General features: G+C 41.6%; 1 protein-coding gene across 2 annotated transcripts in view; it reads right to left on the bottom strand.

Annotated features, from left to right (window-relative positions):
• Slc35g2 (solute carrier family 35 member G2) overlaps positions 1-16010 on the bottom strand; it is a 33341-nt gene extending 17331 nt beyond the window's left edge. The window contains exon 1 of one of the 2 annotated variants that reach the window (XM_008841646.1): positions 15732-16010. The gene's annotated coding sequence lies outside the window, so the exon portion shown is untranslated. The remainder of the gene's footprint in view (positions 1-15731) is intronic. The other variant, XM_008841647.1, reaches the window with a different exon arrangement.
• Positions 16011-18055: the final 2045 nt, after the last annotated feature.

Here is an 18055-nt window from a genome sequence, read left to right as displayed (position 1 = left end):
GTACAGGAAGTGTTCTAGTAATTCCAGCATCATGTCCAGCTCTGTGCATGCAAGGTTGGAAGCCCATGTGAATCCTAAGCAGTAGATGGCATTGGCCAGCATGCCTCCCAGCACCAATGAACAACAGATAAGAGACAAGTCTAGGGGTGCATATGGGCACGCTGCTAATGCAGCATCCCAGGCATCATGATTTGCTCCATGTCCCCCAAAGATGATGTTCCTGCTGTCAGGTTCCTCAGGAGTACTCTCAGGAGGTTGGGCTCACAAGTAGCCAGTCTCCACAGCTGGGATCACCCACATTTCCCACACAGTGCTCACATCCTGACAGGTGTAATCTTTTGTCTATCTCTGATTTCCAAGGGTTCAGTACATCATGGAAGCTATGTTGCAGAGAAAAGGCCAGGCTGGACTTTAAATTGGCTAGACACTGGTGGGGGGAGGGGTTTCCTACATAATTTGTGGACATGGCAACATAAGAGTTTTTTTATGTATTTATACTAAAAATGTTGTTTGGGGAATTTTTTAAGGTTTCAGCCAGGTATGGTGGTGTACAGCTGTAATCCTAGCACTTGGGAGGACGAGGTAGGAAGATCTCAAGTTCAAGGCCAGCTTGGGCTATAAATCAAGACTCTTCTTCAAAAGAAGGAAAAAGAAAGAGGAAGAGATGAGGAGACAAGGGAAAGGAAAGAAGGGAAGGGGAGGGAAGGGAAGGGGTGGGGAGGGAAGGAAGAAGGAAGGGCGGGAGGGAAGGGAGGAAGGAAGGGAAGGGAAGGGAAGGGAAGGGAAGGGAAGGGAAGGGAAGGAAGAAAAATGAATTTTGGTATTTGTGTCAACATTATTGAACAGAGCCAGTTCAAAGCTAGCCTGGGCAACATAGTGAGACCTGGCTTTTAAGGAAAAATAAAAACAGGTCTGTAACTGTGCTGAGTCAACTGTCCTCTTGTTCAGGGAGGCCATGGAGACCCCACCAGAAGGACTTCAACCTGTGTCCAGTCTACAAAGAGGAGGGTCAAAACAGAGGAAACATGTCCTCCATGCTTCTAAGTGAAGACAGCCATGGTCAAGTAGGACCTTTGACTTATCTTCACATACATGTAACTAGTAAAAGAAAGGAGCCAAGGGCTCCTCCCAAGCCCATGTGACCCCTGAGGAACAGATCCTCAAACTACTTTAAAAGTAAAACTAAATTGGTTTCTTTGGGCCAACCATATGGTCTTAAACACCCAAAAGGAAAGTATGACCAAAGATTGAAGTGATCGGTATATTTCTTTAAGAGTCCATGTGGACAGGTAAAGGCTACATAACAAGAAACAATGCCAGATAGGAGACACCTTCCTTTGAGTTGTTGGCCAGGGTGGCTCAAGAGACTCTCAGACAGTGACCCAGCATAGAACTGGGAGAATAAACAGCAGACCTCAATCTTATCTAAAGGAATGTTGGCAACTGATTGCTGATAGATGAAGAAGAGTTGATCTTCCTAAAACGAGGAACTCTAGATAGGCCGGGTAGACTCCACAGATGGACTTGCACTGGAGAATGGCTGGGGGCACTGACAAAACAGTCGGCAGTAACAAGAATGACAGGCTATATGGGCTCCAGTGAGGGCGGGGAGGGCAGGGGAGGGTGCCATTTGAGATGTGGGTATAAAGATGAATAAGATTGTTTGATATGTTCTGTATGAAATACACACAAAAAAATAAAAAAATAAAAATAAAAACAGACTGGGTTGATTCCCAGCATTCATTCATGTTAAAGCTGAGCATAGGATGTGTGCTATAATTCCAGCACTGTGGGGTTCATTAGCTAGCCAACCTAGTATAATCAGTGAGGTCCAGGTTCACTGAGAGACCCTGTCTCAAAAACCAAGGTGGACAGCTCCTGAGGAAAAACAACCAAGGTTGACTTCTAGCTTCCACGTGGATATATACCCACACATACAACTGCACACACATGAACACACACACACCAATAAAAATGAAAACATTAAGTTTTAAAAGCTCAAGATTTTTTATCAGTGGCACAACAGTTGTCTAACATACATGAGGACCTGGGTTTGATCCTAGTGCCATGAAGAAAAGTAGGAAATGAAGTCCTTTGCCCTATCTGTGAGTTTCTTATCGCTGAGAACAAAAGTTATTCTGAGTCAGGAATGACAAGCTGCTACACTTTGAATGTGACTGTAGCTCGCTGCCCTGACAGTCTAGCCTTTAGACAGGATGCAGCTCCAGATTACCGAAGTCATTGCTAACCTTTGCTTCCACAGCCAGTGGCTACATCTCCTGAGCCTGCCAACCGTCTTCCAAAGACATATTCTCACTTAGAAGAGCTGGAGAAGGAATGTGTAGGAATTAGTCCAAATTCAACTTCATCATTATAGCTTACTGGTCAATGGTAACAGCTTCTGCAAATGTGACTCCTTGTAGTGCTTAACAACCAGTCCCGAACTAGATGACAGCCCACTGGATCCAGGCTAGAAAAACCAGCATACACATGCCAAATGATAAACTCCTCACTGTGTTAGTCAAAATCTGCTCAAATGAAGGCTACCTGCAGGAGCAGATCCTCATTTGAGGTTGAAAAACCAGAAGCTTTCCAAAAGAGTGTGAGTCAAGGCTGCTTTTAGGGGGTTGGACTAACTGAAGCTGGGGACTACAAGCTTTATTGAACTGGGTAAGATGATATTGCATTCCAGAATGAAACATACGAAGAAAAGCAATGAAGTATGTGATCTAAGATGTCTAAGAAGAATTGGGCTGAACTGAGCTCTCAGACAGAGGACTAGAGACCTGAGGATTTTCCTGAGCTGTGTTAGTCTGGGTTGTAGGAGGGTTAAAAAATTATAGTTAGGTATTTTCAGATGAGAAGCAATAAAAAGAGAGGCCCAGGGGGCTTGGACATAGACAAGTGAGGAGACATGCTAAAAGGGGAGGTTAGCCCAACTTTCAGCTAGAGACTCAACTGACAGTTCTAGAGCAGGAAGTCAGGAAGAGATTGCTGGGTGTTATCTGTAAGCTGTGCAGAAGCTATGAGGAGGCAACATCTACTTTGGAAGAGAAAGGACTCAGAAAAAAAAAGAAAAAAAGGTATTGGAAAGGGGAGATAGGGATTGAATTTGTCAGTCTGATTAGAGCTGGGCTAATCATCCAAGTGCCATCATTCTGAAAGCAACTGGACACATTAGTTGAAAAAGCCTGACTCCTCACCACAGAGTGGTGGTTAACGACTTAAGTAGACTATAATGAGCCATGCATACCAGGAAAATAAAAAGTTTTTTTTAAAGGCCATATGTGGCAGTTTTCAAACAAGTAGACTGATTTGGCTTCTGTGAAGGGGATGTTGCCTAATTTGGAGCAGAGCAGTTTATGTTGTGACACTTCAAAATCCATTCTGGCACACTAATTAATGTGTTGGCTGGCAGCTGGGAATGGGCTAGAATGCAAGGTTTTCAACCATTTATGTTAGTAACTTTTTTTTTTACAGTTATTTGAGGCATAAAACCTAGGGCCTCATACATGTTAGGCAAATGCTGTAGCACTGAGCTACAGCCCCAGGACCCAACCTTCGCACAAAAGAGCCTTTCTGATCACTGATAAGTGGTTTTTATCAATTTACATAAAAGATGCCATTCTCAATGAACACATATTTATCATCTAACACTTATTTTTCTCCTACATGAAAAAACATTTAAACAAAATCAATTTGCGATGATTTTAGCACCTTTAAATTCAGTTGTGCTGGGTGACTCTATTGAGTAAAAGAGAGCCATGGAGATAAAATGATCTTCTTTTATTTTATGATTTCTTTGTATATATCTATATGGCTAAATCATTAATTGATTATATGCTAATTAAATGCAAAACAAATTTTCAGGTTGTTCCAATACAGGATACTGTGCTTCTCAGTTGCTTGTCATTTATCTAACTTTTATGAGTGAGCAACAAACATCCCAGTTGGGTTCAAAGAAACCTTCCAACTACCCCCAGTGTGCAACAATCTTTCAACAGAAAAGGAACGCCCTGGGATCAACAGTCCACTTCAGATCCCTCAAACACTACATATATCACCTGCTCACATCTGCCCTGTTCTTGCTGTTTGTGTGAAAGCCAAGTCCGAATTGCTCCCCACTGGGGGCCAGCATATGGAAATGCCACAGTGAATTACAAATTTGATCTGGTTTAATCATAACTGATTTTTCACACGATGGATATCACTCATTAAAGTTACAATACAGTCACCTCTTTCTGTGTATTTCACTTAAAACACAGATAAGGCCACTAGAAGTGGTCGTCAGATGCCCTCTTGTTTCAGACCAAACAAGTCACATTTTGAATTAAAATCTACAATATCTGGTAGGCTACATAGTATACCTAGACTTATTAAAATTGCTACAATCAGACTGAGAGAATGGCTCAATGGTTAACAGTACTTGATTTTCTTCTAGAGGACGCAGGTTCAGTTCCCAGCACCCACATGGTACCTAACAATGCTCCATAACTCCAGTTCTGGAGGATCCGATGCCCTTATCTGGCCTCTAAAGGCACTGCACACATGTGGTGCACTTACATACATGCAGGCAAAACACACATAAAATAAAAATAATAAAATAAAATTGCTATACTCCATTAATGTCTGTAGAAAACACACATATACAAATACTTCAATGTTTGGGCTGGAGAGATGGCTCCACAGTTAAGAGCACTGACTGCTCTTGCAAAGGACCCAGTTTCGATTCCCAGCACCCACATGGTGGCTATGAACCATCCTTAACTCCAGCTCCAGGGGAATCTGAAGCCCTCTTCTGACCTCTGCAGAATTTCTTGACACGGGTGCACTCACATACATGCAGGCAATACATTCATACACATAAAATAAAAATAATAAAATATTTTTAAAACACTGCAGTGTTGAAGAGACTTTATCAAGTCCTGTCATTGCCAAGGACTGTGTTTATAAAAGAAAAGTATCATGTAATTCATTTCATCAAAAGTTGGTTAGCATGATATATCAAAATTTTACATGGATGAGTTCCCTCAGCTATGCCATTTCCAGGAATAAAAACCAAGGAGATCGTCAATAAGATACATAAAATGCACATACAAGGCTATTCATCATGGCTTTCTTTATTCAGTGAAAAACTGGAAATACCTAATTGCCCATTGATGGGGGAAGGGCTAAATAAAAACATCAATGTAATATTATTCAGCCATCCAAAAGGATAAAGTATATGTATACGTATTGACATAAGAAAATCATTATGTTATTGCTGAGTAAAAAGAGAGTTATAAAAGAGTATTCATGTGCTGGGGCTATAGCTCAGTTGGAAGAGTGTTTTCCTAGTATGCATGAAGCCCTGTGTTTGATCCCCAGCACCACATAAACTAGACATAGTGCCATATAAAGCTGGGCATGGTGGCATATGCCTGTATTCCCAGCACTCAAGAGGTAGAGGTGGGAGTATCAGGGGTTCAAGGTCATCCTTGGCTACATAGCAAGTTTGAGGCCCACCTGAGATACATGAGACCTTGTCTCAAAAAAAGAATATTCATGATGTGGTTCTATTTGTGAAAAATAGGTCATATGTTAGGGCTGAAGAGATGACTCAGTGGTTAAGAGCACTGGCTGCTCTTACAGAGGGCTCAGGTTCAGTTCCCAGCACCCACATGGCAGCTAACAATAACCTATAACTTCAGTTCCAGGTACTCCAATGCCCTCTTTTGGCCTCTGCAGGCATTGCATGGCATGGATGCACTTACATACATGCAGTCAAAACATTCGTACACTTAAAATTAAAATTTAAAAAACCCAGTAATTTATATGCATGTGCATATATGCATATATGCTCATGGATGGTGATGTTTGCATTATTTAGCATTTTCTTTGTATATTTTTCTACGTAAGTATATATTTGTTTTAAAAATCAGAAAAAAATTCAACCTACTTTCTTCAGAGGAAAAAAATAAATCATTATTCTGGATTTTAGTCTGACTTGTTATCCAAGAAGCCAAGTGTAGTTCTTGTATCTCTATACCATCTGTGGGAAGGAAAGTTGTGGGTAAATAGACAATTTTCAGGGAAAATATGAATGAATGATGAATGAATGAATGAATGAATGAATGGTGTCTAATGCCCAAACCAAAACAGAAATAAATAACTACAAACTGAGGGAGATGCTTTTATTGTAGTGCTCAAAAAATTTCAATGTGTACATATCTATCTATATATATTATAATATTTTTATGATGAACTAAAAATATGTAGATTCCAAATGGCAACAAAGACCACAACATAATTACCATTGGCTTTTCTTATATAAGTTATCACCCCATAAATCTTCATGTTAATGTGGGAAAATCTGACCTGAACAGATGGACCTCATGCTGTTCTCTAACATATGCACAGATTTCTGATCTTCTGGACCAGGAAATGAAGTCAGCACTAAGACAGTAGATATTATCATCCATCTTCTAGAATTTCAGTTTTAGAAGCTGTTCATGGAGCCTTCAGAAATTGAGCACAGTGATATGTTTATGCTTTAATGAAATGTGTTCTTGACATAATAACAAAAACAGAAAGCAGGGGCAGGAAGATGGTTCATGGGGTACAGGTGCTTGCCAACAAGTCTGACAACCTGAGTTTGGCTTCCTGTGACTCACATGGTGAAAAGAGAGAGCTGAGTCTCCCAAGTTGTCCTCTGACCTACACAAACACACTGTGGCACCTGCATATGCATGTATGAGCACACAAAGAGAATAAATAAATGTAATTAAAAATTAAAAACAAAAAAGAACACAAAAAGGCATTTATGATACTGGGGATGCTAGGTGAATGGTCTTTGGACCTTAACCAATTTTACAGTACTCTCTCACGTGACTCTGAGTAGGCAGTAGCATGTGGCTGCTTCTACCCTTGACCTTCCACATTTCTTATGGAGGGTGTATCCTGGGACTAGACACTGTCTGCTTCCATCTTCATCTCATTATTTAAGGGCCTCTTTTGCATGAGTGTCTTCATAGGAGTGGTTTTATAAATACACCTCCTTGGGTTTGAAGACCCAATAAGGGACTCTGAACCAAGTAATTAGTACCTTTGAGATCTTAATTCCTGATCCACACCTCTCTAGTTCTTTAAGGCTATGAAGAGACTGGCAAGACCAGCAGGACCAGAGTCTGAGGAGGATTTGGGTTAAGGTAGTGGCTTATAAGGTCAGGAGATTGGTTATGTAAAAGGAGAAAACACAAATAAATGTATTGAGGATAATAGCTAGATTCTCATCATCAGAAAAAGAAATTATGAGGCCATTCATTTAAAACTCATTATCAGTGGTGACTGGTAGCCTACTTAGAGGAGCCTCTCACTAAACAATCTGTTCCTTCTCTGGGCTCTGGAACACTTCCTTCTGGAATGTTACAGCCATCCTTGACATACCCTACCATTCTGAGTTGTGTACATATATAACCATAGCCCGATAAACTTCCCATTCCTAAAACAGAAATTATGACTATTATTGTCTTTTTTTCTTGATATCTTGAAGGTCTTACCTCAGAACCAGACTCAACAAATGCTAGTAAAACAAAGGAATCCTATGGCCTAGCTGGCTAGCTTTGAAAAAAGTTGCCATCTTTAATTCCAGATCAAATTCACTGTGGCGTAGAGCTTTGGTTGCCACAGTTCTGCAATCTAACACTCTCACATCTCCTAACTCTAAATTAAGTGAACCCAAGAAGTAATACCCTTCTCACCAATTTCACTCACCTTTGGGATCTTCACTCCTGTTTAGAACAGTGATTCAGCCAATGATATATAAAAATCAGAGGCAAAAAGGAAAGAAAAGAGAAAGAAAAAAATGGAATCACCTGGTATTTTTTTCTTTCTTTCAAGCTCTTAAGGTAAAAGAATCCAATTAAAACTACTGATAGATATTTTGGTGTCTTAAAAGAAAAAAGAATTGCAAAATGAATGCTTTTATATAGTTATATGGTCAGAAAGTGATTAAACACATTCTAGTAAAATGGCAGGCAAGAGGACTGGCTTGTAACAGAAATAATGTTAAGTGTACATAAAACATTTTACAGCATATGCCTGTTGGTTATATTCAGCAATGATTATAAAGGAACCTAGAGTAGGTAGTTCAGCATATACAGTGCTATATAAGTGCCAATATTTTTAATTACATATGTATGTTAACATTTACAGGGAAAAATAAAAGTTTGATCCAGGGTAAGTAAAATGCTCTATGATCTCAGCTGGTCTCTGATATTTCTCTACTAAGTAGTTTCCTAGATACAAACCAGAAGGTAAATGGCTGAAAACTGACCAAAGAGAGGCATTAGAGTGATTGTTAATCTCCTTCCCTCCTTCCCACATCTTCCCACTATTGCTAAGAGATGAAAGGCAGGAAAAAAAAATGTGTGGTAACAAGAAAGGAGATTCTGCCTCATTTCATAATCAAAATGCAGGAGGAACATAAGCAAGAAGGAGGAAATAGTGGTTCCCAACATGCTGGCATGGCAGTGTTTAACAAGGCCGCCTGTAGTGTAAGGTGGTCTCAGGCAGGAAATGGAAACAAGACTCTTGTAACCAATGCATGTTTTTAAAGTGCTCACAGAAAGCCCAGTTAGAATATAATGATTGCTTTCACTTTTCCCTCACCCAAAATTCCAAGCCAATGGAATATCATATTTCTCTTCAGATCATTAGAAAGCATTTAGTAATTGAGGAGGGTTTGATCCTTGTTGTAATAACCACAAACTTAGATTGCTAGGTACACTAATGACTACAGAGATCTATCAGGTAGCTCAGGTGTAGAGAGCTATGTCATCCTTGAAACCCAAGGTATCAAGGAATTCAGCTATCCCTGTGAATTCAAACATTTTGAAAATTAACTTTATAAGCTGAAATTCAAATTGTATTTGATTATCAGATATATTTATATCTACATACATTCTCTGGCTTTATTGAGCCTATTTCCTTGAGAAGATTAAAAAATCATAAACAGGTATTTTAAGAATTTATGATTTGTATACTGAGGATATAGCTTAGTGGTAGAGCATGTGTAAGGCCCTGCATTTAATTCCCAGCCCTATAAAAATACTGTTAAAATGACATTTGTTAATGTAGTTGCTAATATATTTGTTAAGGATCTATTAATGTACCTGCTAGCTTGTGCCTCCCCTCCTACACATTCATAGGTGGCTGCATCTGGAGGTGTCTAGGTCATAAGGGCAGAGCCCCTACCACTCTGCTACATGAAGACACACCAAAAAAGACCATCTACCATCTGTGAACAGGAAGCAATCCCTCCCTTCCCCATATACCTAATTGATAGCGCCTTAATCTTGGACTTCTCAGCCTCCAGAATGATGAGAAATAAATTTCTATTGTTTATGAGCCATCCAATTTGTTATGGCAGCCTGAAGAAACTAAGACTCTCTCCAAACACTAGCCTTTTATGAGACTGAAGTCACAAACTCCCATTTCTAATAGCTAACATAGAAGTGGCAGCCACATTAATTAAACAAAATCAAGGTGATTGTTGGCCTCTCTTGAGTTCGGTCTGCTCTGTTTGATTCCACCTATTCCTGACAAGCTGGCTGACAGATGTACCAACACAGATAGACAAAGCTTTTTTCTGTCAGAAAACAGAATTGGTGACTAGATAAATATAATATTATTATTATGAATAGCTAATCCATAAAAGGAAAACATAACTGACCATTGAATACCTAGAAAGACACACAAATTCTATTAAAAGCATCGAATTAAAAGAACAGTGAGATAGCTATTTTGCCATTTATGTGAGAAAAATGAAGAAGGTTGATTAGTTCTAACGTAAGTAAGCAAAGACTCTAGAACATGCACTGTTAGATGCAATGCAAAATGTGATTCTGCCTAATCCAATCATTTCATTTAGGAATTTATCATACAGAAATGACACCATTACAGACAGGTATATTAAGCTCCCAGTACTCTAGATGTTCATAAGATAGTGACTAATTTAAAACTTCAAATAATATTCTGCTGAGAAGATGTTTATATAGAAAAATAGCAGAAGCAGGGTGCATGACTGTAGTCTTGAGGCTGAAGCAGGAGAGAGTGGAAGGCCAGTCTAGCTATAGAGTAAGACTGTCTCAAAACCAACCAGTCTGCAACAAACAACAACAAACTCCTCCCCCAAAACATCATGATCCCGTTTGTGATACATTAAAGTCATGATGTACATGTTTCACATGTCTAAAGTTTAAATGTATCTTAAAATTGATAACATCGTATCCAATGATAGTTATGAATTTAATATGATTATCTATGCATTTAATAATCTGAAAGTATTTACTTCATACCAATGTCAAAGGGGGTACCTAAGGAGACTGACTAGGCTTTAATTTCTATACCCTGATGTTTTCATTTCTTATAATCAGCAATATTCTAAAATAGATCCTACTAAAACAATAAAATTGTTCTTTTCAGGGCTGCTGAGATGGCTCAATGGGTTAAGGTGCTTGCCACCAATTCCAACAACCTGAGTTTGAGCTCCTGAACCCACATAGTAGGAGAGAAAAAACTCCCAAAAGTTGTCCTTTGATTTCCATACATACACAAGGCCCCTCCCCACAATAAATAAATAAATATTTTAATGCATTAGTCTATTCCAAAATCATTTCTTCCAAAAGGAAGAAAATAATACAGAAAAGTTTATCAATACCCAAATAACCATGCTTTTGTTTGAGGGGTGGGCAGAATTTTTGAACCATAATAGACAGATGCCAAAAGGCATTTGACCAACTTAACGTGTATACATTCTTCTGCGTGGGTGGCTCTTTTCAGAAACTTATTGACATAAAGTCCCAGTTCGGCTAATTAGTGGACTTGGCCACATTTTCTTGCTGCTATAAAAAAATACTCAAGGAATAGCTTTTAGAAAAAAGACTACATACTAACAGTACTAAAATACCGCAACCAACCAATGTTTAAAGTAAAAACAGTCATTACATTTCTAAAAACTAAATACACCACACTGAAGATTCAAACTGAGGAGTATGTTACTTCTCTTAGAAAAAAATAGAGATACAGATATATGGATTGTAAATATCCCCCCCCTAAACTCGGGGTCTTGTACATGTTAGGAAAGTGAAATAAGTATTTCTTATTGTTTACTCTCCTAAAGAATCTTACATGTAGTAATGAAATGAATTTAATTTAAAAAACAAATGAGAGGATAAACCTAAGGTTTAAAATGTAATCTTTTTAAAATTATGAATGAATCATTGACTAATTCAAAGCTTAAAATAATGTTCCCATGAGAAGACATTTACATATGAAAAACAACAGAAGCAAGTACCTGTCTGTAATCTCAGCACCTGAGAGGCTAAAGTGAAATTACAATTAAAATGTATTGATACATAAGGGCTAGGAAGACGGCCTTTACTCAGTCAGTAAAGTGCTTGCTGGGCAAGCATGAAAACCTGAGTTCAGATTCCTAGTACCCACATAAAAGCCCACCAGCAGCACACATCTGTAACCCTAGAACTGGGTGGTAGGAGGGGGACACAGGTGGATTCCTAGACCTCAATGATCAGCCTGTACTGGTGGGCTCCAAGTTAAGTGAGAGACCCTGTCTCAAAAAATAAAGCAGACAGTAATGGAGAAAGATGCCCAACATTGGCCAGAACTCTCTCCACACACACATTGCAGGCACACTACCACGCACATGTAAACATGCCCACACAAACATGTATATACCGTGATGGCTAGTGTTAATCATAAACTTGGCAAAATCTAGACTCTCCTGGGAGATGTGCCTGTTGGCTTGTCCATAGGGAATTCTCTCAATTTTGTTCATTGAGGTGGGAAGACCATCTACTATGGGTGAGACCATTCTCTAGCTGGGCTCTGAAGAGAGAAAGGAAGATGAACAGAACACATGCAGTCATCACTCTCTGTTCCTCATTATGGATGTGATCTGAGCAGCTGCTTCAAGCTCCTGCTGCCTTGACCTCCCTGCCTTGATGGACTGTACTTTGAACTTTAAGGTAAAATAAACTCTTCCTCCCTTAAGTTGCCTTTTTCAGGGTATTTTATAACAGCAACAGAAGAAACTGAGACACATGAATTTTAACATATATTAATCAATCTGAAAATTTCTATGTAACATAATGCTAAAAACAAAGTTAACACAATAAAAACTTAAAAGAAAAATTACAGCACATGGAATATAATGGCATAAAATAAGCATGTTAAGAGAAAAATAAAGATATGAGCCAGCAAGTCACAAAATGAGAAACAAAAATAGTTAAGAAACATATGAATAGATGCTCTTTTCTACCTGTCCAATTAGAAAATACCTTTAGAAGACTGATAAGTCCTAATTTTGGTGAAAATATGAAGTTACTGACACTCAGCTTTACTGTTATACATACTGATACAATTGGAAATAATGTTCACCCAATAAATAGTCTGTGAATGTGGTGGTACTTTTGTAGATGCCAAAAAGAATAGAAAGGAAATAAATATTTGACTAAACTGGGATACCAGAAAAGTAAAAATATCTTTTGAACCATAAATTTTCTTCTAGAATTCTGTTCCAAGATTATAATTAAACAAGTGTTCAAATATTTTTTCAAAACTGTTATGTGCAGTTGGAACAATCCAAATGCCCATCAACACATGAATGGATAAAGAAAATGGAGCATATGTAAATACAATAGAATACTGTTCAGTCTTTAAAAATGAGAAAATTCTATAATATGGAAAAATACAGATGAAACTGTGCTAAGTAAAATAACCAGCCACAGTTAGAGAACTACTGCATGATCTCGGTTATGGACTGGGTAAATCAGAGAAAAGGGTAAAACGATGGTTACCAGTGGGTTACCAGGAAGTTACTAACCAATAAGCATAAAGTTTCAGTTAATCAAATGAATATACTGCAAGGAGCTGCTGTTGTTCCACCTGTAGCCAGTAGTAATGCATTATAATTGACATTTAAAATTGTGAGAAGGTAGAATTCATGTGTTCTTACCACAATTTATTTTAAAGATGATATTAGGCAAGGCAGGGTAGTGCATAACTATAATCCCAGTTCTTGGAAGATGGAGGCAGGAGGATTAGGAGTTCAAGGTTATCCATGTCTACATAGTGAGTTTGAGACCAGCTGAAGTTATATAAGACTGTCTAAAAGAAAAATAAAGATGGTATTTTCTAGGTGTGACAGCACACATCCATAAACCCATGTAATCCCAGTAGTTGGTAGGCTAAGGCAGAACAATCTTGAGTTCAAAGTCAGCCTGAGAAAAACTGAGGCCCTGTCTCAAAAAAAATAAAAATAAAAATAAAAAATGGAAAAGATATTTAACTGTCTGTAGGAAGAAAACATTGGATAGAAGCATTCATAAGTAAAAGTTGTTTAAAATACAAGACAGAAGAATAACCCATCTAAGATGCAAATATGCTCATCTGAAAACTGTTTTCAGTGGTTTTCTCCGCTGTCGTATTTCTCTGTCACCTAAATCTCTTAAACTAAGCATGCTTTTCTTGAGGAAAAAAAATAGATTTCAACATTTTTAAATTACAAATGTAATCCTTAAGATCTTCACACTCAAGATATATGGAATTTGCCAGTATTACAAAACATCTTAGCCACATATTTCATATTATAAATTTCTGTAGTAAAATTATCTAGATATTGTTCTGTATTAAAGTTACATTAATTCTTTTTGCACATGCTTCCTTCGGGTGCTGGGAATGAGGATCAGTGGTAGAGTGCTTGTCAAGCGTGCTCTGGGCCCTGGATTCCATTTGAGACATTGACACAGACACATACTTTTTTTGAGAACATTTTGGTAACAATTTCAATTTATATATTGTTAAACTAATTGGCTTTCCTCTTTTTCATTCCTTTTGTGGGGGAGAGGGCTACTGAGGAGTCTGCATGCTAAGCAGGTGCTCTAGCACTGAGTTACACTCCCAAGCCCTCTAGAACAGATTAATCTGGTATTTAAATGTGTGGATACGTAATAGCCCAGCCAAACACCAATCACTTCAGTCTACAGGCACAGTGCCTTTGAAATAGCTGATTATGAAAAATTAGTGGTACTGCAGTGTCCAGAAACACACTAGAGGTGTCAAAAAAAAAAAAAAAGATGGATTACAAAAAGTTCAGGGAAACGTGGCTTGTGGTGCATTCTGGCTCTGAAAAGAGTTGAGCATTGTGTTTGCATGCACATATTCATACATATACCTTACACGTGCACATGAGGGTTCGTATACATGCTCACACAGGTGATCGAGTTTTCTATGTGCGTGCTTTATTTTTTTTAGTATTTTATTTATTATTTTTATTTTATGTGTATGCTTGTACTGCCTGCATGTAGGTAAGTGCACCCGTGTCATGCAATGCCCGCGGAAGAGGGTGTCGGAGCCCCTGGAACTGGAGTATGGACAGTTGTTAGCTGCCTTGTGGGTGCTGGGATTCGAACCCGGGTCTTCTGCAAGAACAGTGTTCTTAACCGCTGAGCCATCTCTCCAGCCCCCCGTGCGTATGTTTTATCTTTTCTTCCGAGGTGAACCAAATTTCCCTGCCATGTTCTTCCCGGGAAAGTAGGATCCACCCATCTGCAAAGAGTTTCAGTGTCTGGGGGCTCCACTGAGTCCACCTGCCTTGGAGATGAGCTATTTTGGCAAAGGTGCAAAACAAGAATAAGGCAGGCGGAGGTGCAGGAAGTCGTAGATGAGGGCGCGCGAGGCGCTTCAGCACCACGGACACGGGCGTCTCTGCTCCAGCCCTTTCCCTAAGAACAGCGGTCGCCCCTCGCCCCTCCAGGGCCGCCCCTCGGCTTCTCCTGGTGCGTAGTGTCCGGGGCCCCTCGAACGTCTCTGGGACGGAAACTTTCAGGCCAGCTCCTCGCGGAGCGAGACGACAGCTAGGCAGACACGCGGCTCTCCACCATGCCCGCTGCCGCCCCAGCCTGGGGCTCCCTCCCGCCAGTTCTCGCGACCCTTCGCTCCATAATGAGCCAAATTCTAACCCTCAGAGTAAATTCTAACCCTGAGAACTGCCGGGCGCATCCGTGTTTTCTTCTCGGTGGTTGGATGGGGTCGGACTGACTTGTCCCCGCCTCGGCCTCCACACTTGCCAGTGGCCAAGCCCTTCCTCCACCATCCTCTCCCAGGGACAAGATTTCTACAACCACGGAACTACACTGGCGTTCAAGAGTCATGGACACGGGACAGGGAAGTGATGGCAATTCCAAAATCTCGGTCAGATTCCTAAAACCATCCGGCAATTTTTGAAAGTTGCCTTTGGAATCGATCCTGTGGCGCCACCGGCGCTCACCGAGCTTGTGTGGTCTCCAGGGCCAGAGGAAGGAAAATCGCCCCTGGCCTTCATCATGGAGACTGGGGCAGGCCCGCGCTTGCGGCGCTCGCAGGACCTGGGAGGAGGCGGGGGCTGATGCTGACCGGCCCTACCCCGGGTGCCCCTACCCCGGGTCCTGGTTCTCCGGGACAGCAGCGTTGGGAACTGGGGACCCGGTGGCCTTCCGGCGTCCCGCGGAGACGCCCCCCCCCCCCGAGCGAAGGTCCTCCAGCCTCCGGGTACCCCGGGTGAAGCTCTGCCAGCCCGCCGCCACCCACAGGGCTTGGGGCGCTCTCGCTCCTCCCGGCGCCGCCGAGTTACCTGAGTCCAGCAGCGCCCCTGCTGCCCCCCCACCCCCACCCCCACCCCCGGGCGCAGTTACCTGCCTGCAGAGGTCGCGCGTGGTGGGGACAATCTTGGCCGCGGCTGCCAGGGGCAGCGAGCAGGGAGAGGGGCCCCACGGGCACGGGCACTGCGCCTGCGCTCTCCGCTGCCCCAACCCCCACGCGGCCGCAGCAGGAGTGAGTCGCGCAGGAGACCACCCGGACCCGCCTGGACTCAGGGACCTGCCCTTCAGCCGAGGCCTGAGCAATCGCCTGTCAGCCAGGGCGACGTGGTCCTCTGGGAAGGGACAAGGAGGCAGTCTCCGTTCATTTCTACCCCGCTGTGCGCACTAAAATCGGTGTTTAAGAAGGTGTCCAGCATTGGTCCTGAATCTTCCTGGATCTACCCAGGAGTTCTTTGCTGGGAAACGTCTCGGCACTGCAGACACACTCCGCTTTTTGGACCCCAATCCCCAAGCCAAATGAATACAATCTCTCAGAAATGGATCTGGTCACAATGACAATGACAGTCAAGGAAGACAGGCAGGAAGGCTGTGACCTGAGCCTGGCCAGAAAGGCCAAAGGCCAGACCGGAGCTATGGTGTTAGCTCTGGGAAAAGACAGGCTTTTCCTGCTGGGTTTCCTCGGCCCCTTCAGATCCTCTTCCATCCTGCTGGATGACTCTGGACTCATCCTTATGGGCTACTTCAATGCCCTCCAGCTTTCAGATGGTGTGGGCAAGTGAGAGGCATCCAGAAGACAGGGCCACTCCGTTAGTGGCAGTTCTTCATCTGAAAATCGGCACTTCTGCCCTGAGATCCTTTCTTCTGCTTCTCTCCTGCACACCTTACCATAGCTGCTCTCCTCCCAGTCTGGTTATGGCTCCCAGAAGTCACCTTTAAGCATCACATACACCCACACACACCCCACCCCCCCACACTTTTTTTTTTTAATGTGTATGCATGTATTGCCTGCATGTAGGTAAGTGCACCCATGTCATGCAATGCCCGAGAGGTCAGAACAGGCTGTCTGATACCCTGGGACTGGAGTTACAGACAGTTGTTATCTGCCATGTGGATGCTGGGATTCAAACCCCGGTCTTCTGCAAGAACAACTAGTGTTCTTAACCACTGAGGCATCTCTCCAGCCGCCCCCCCACCCCCCCCAACACACACATTTTAAAATTTTTACTATTTTGGTATTTTTGAGACAGGGTCTCCCTGTAGCCCCAGCTGTCCTGGAACTCACTATATAGACCAGGCTGGCCTTGAACTCACAGAGATCCACCTGCCTCTGCCTCTCGAGTGCTGGAATTAAAGGCATGTGCCACCACGCCCGGCCTAACACACACTTTTAAAAACAGTCCCTTTATTAAAATGTTCTCAACTAATTCACCTTTTATTTTTACTTTTTCAAGATATTATAAAAGATTTTAGTTCATTGATATTGACAATACCATTTAAAAAAAAAAAAAAAGGGAACCCAGCAGAGTGGTGATAACCTTAGAACTTGGAAGTGGAAGCAGAAAGATCTTGAGTTCAAGGCTAGTATCTTCTCAAAAAAACCAAGGGCAAGGATTTAGCTCAGTGACAGAGTGGTTGCCTGGCACGTGAAAGGCCTTGGCTTCAATCTCAGCATAGGGAAGGAGGGAAGGAAGGAAGTGAGGGGAAAAGAGAGGGGGAAAGAGGGATCTTTCTATTAAGATCCCCTAGTCCATGAATGCCAACAACAGCTTGAGTGGACCCAAGGATAGATTTCTGACCATTTGTAACCAATGCCTTCACAAGAGGGCTGAGAACCTTCTAAGTATCTAGCATAAGAGGAAGGATTGTGCATGCTTCTTGGTGTGTGGAGACGTCTAGATCCTCACAGAGCAGTGCTGGTGCTCTCCCAGCTGCTGCCGGCACTTTTGAATGGGTCAGTATTTCCAGGACACGCCTAACTCCCAGGCACAGCATCAGATAAATGTGCTTATGAAGAAGCTACTGAGTGAGGCAATTGTGGATTGAGAGTCTCCAGCTGTTTCTGAAGAAAAACCAAAGAATGCTCCCGAAGAAGAAAAAGGGGCAATAGAGAAAGAATTGGTCATTTGCCCCTAGCTTGGTCTTAATTCAGGACATGACTACTTGTTTCTTAAGCCTGTAAAAACAAGCCAACTATTTGGCTAGTTTGAGTCCTCCCCTAAACAAAACAAAACAACCCAAGGCAATATCTTGGCAAAGTTACTCAAAGGAACCCCCAGACATAGTTATTTGCAAACAGAATTAATGTCCTAGCAAACACCTACTTGTTCTGAATACAAATGAGACGAGAACAAAACAATTTCCCATCTTCCATCCTTTCCATGAGGAAGGGTCATTTGCTGTTCACACAGGCATTAGTT

The sequence above is a fragment of the Nannospalax galili genome, unplaced genomic scaffold (genome assembly GCF_000622305.1).
Source record: "Nannospalax galili isolate Female #2095 unplaced genomic scaffold, S.galili_v1.0 scaffold861, whole genome shotgun sequence".
NCBI lineage: Eukaryota > Metazoa > Chordata > Mammalia > Rodentia > Spalacidae > Nannospalax > Nannospalax galili.
This window is presented reverse-complemented; position numbering and strand designations above follow the sequence as displayed.